Below are 1,455 nucleotides of genomic sequence, written 5' to 3'. Positions count from 1 at the left end.
CGGAATGACAAATTTCTCATTCAAAAGAGCTCCAAATAGACCACGTGGACACTCTACCCTGTGTCCCCACCCCTTCATTCTGTGCTCCTCCTAGTAAGTTCCTTTGAAAACCTGCAGCATGAAGACAGTGGGAAATAGAAACCTGACTGTGGAGAAAACTGTCACACACTCAGGTGACCAAGATTGAAAGCAGTGGTAATAAGTGGTGTTAATCACATGTCCCCTTGAAATGATGTGGTTAGAATGGCACTTCATCTCTGTGGTATTCCACTAGCATAGGATCCCAATATAATCATGGCAAAAACATTAGGCAAATCTAAACTGAGTGACATTGTACAAAACACCTGACCATAACTCCTCAATACTGTCAAATCATCAAAAACACAGGAAATCCACCCTGGCTGGTGTGTGGCTCGGTGGATGGAGCACCATCCTGCAGACCAAAGGGTCACACTGCTTCAAATTCAGTCAGGGCACATGCCTGGGTTGTGACTCAAGTTGTACCCCCAGTAGGGGGCGTGTCAGAGGCAACCACACACTGATGTTTCTCTCCCTCTCTTTCTCCCTCCCTTCCCCTCTGTCTAAAAATAAATAAATTTTAAAAAATGGAAAATCCATGCTTGCTTAAGCAGCACCTGCGCTGAAACTGGAATGACATGGAGAAGATTAGCACGCCCCCTGTGCAAGGATGACATGTGGAAATTGTTTTTAAAACTTGCAATTCTGAGAAACTGTCCGAACAAAGAGGATCACAAGCAGACATGAACACTAAATATAGTATGATGTCCAGGATGAAATTCTAGAACAAATAAAGGGCAGGAGGTAAAAACTAAGGATGTCTGAATAGAGTATGGGCTTAATCATTTATAAGTGATGGCTCCTTAACTGTTACAGAAGTACCACACTATTTCAAGGTGTTAACACAGGCAAAACTGGGGGGAGGAGGGTGTGGGAGCTCTGTGCTACCTGGACAGTTTTATCTGTAAAGATAAAAGTTCATTTTTTAAAAAGGTAATTGTGAAAGCTGTATTTCCTTTGTTATTTAAATAGGATACACTCATTAGCTAAACCTAATTTAACTGTGTTGCAGGAAAATCTGCCTACGCCTTACGCTCCTATAGCATTTATCACCATCTAACATCATGCATATTTATAACTGGAAAATAATTACCACAAAGGCATGCTCTATCACCACAATATCAGTTACTGTTGGTTAACAAGTCAGCCTGAAATTTAGTAGCTTAAACAAGTTGTGTATTACTTCGCACCTGTCTGTGGGTCTGTGGGTTCTGCTGATCTATGCCAGGTGTGTTCATGTGTCCTTGGCCAGCTGGTGTGGGACGGCCTGAGCCAGAATGACCTGGCTTCTCTCTCCATGTCTGTCAGACTCCTGCAGCAGGTTGGTGTTGTGTGTGTGTGTTCTCACGGTAGTGACAGAGTGATATGAAGATGCCC

The 1,455-nt window shown here is 43.0% G+C and overlaps 1 pseudogene; it reads left to right on the top strand.

Annotated features, from left to right (window-relative positions):
• Positions 1-620: 620 nt before the first annotated feature.
• Positions 621-710, top strand: LOC118976109 (uncharacterized; annotated as a pseudogene).
• The last annotated feature ends 745 nt before the right edge of the window (positions 711-1,455 follow it).

The sequence above is a fragment of the Sturnira hondurensis genome, unplaced genomic scaffold, assembly GCF_014824575.4.
Source record: "Sturnira hondurensis isolate 20B ecotype Veracruz unplaced genomic scaffold, ASM1482457v3 Scaffold0001547, whole genome shotgun sequence".
Taxonomy (NCBI): Eukaryota; Metazoa; Chordata; class Mammalia; order Chiroptera; family Phyllostomidae; genus Sturnira; species Sturnira hondurensis.
This window is presented reverse-complemented; position numbering and strand designations above follow the sequence as displayed.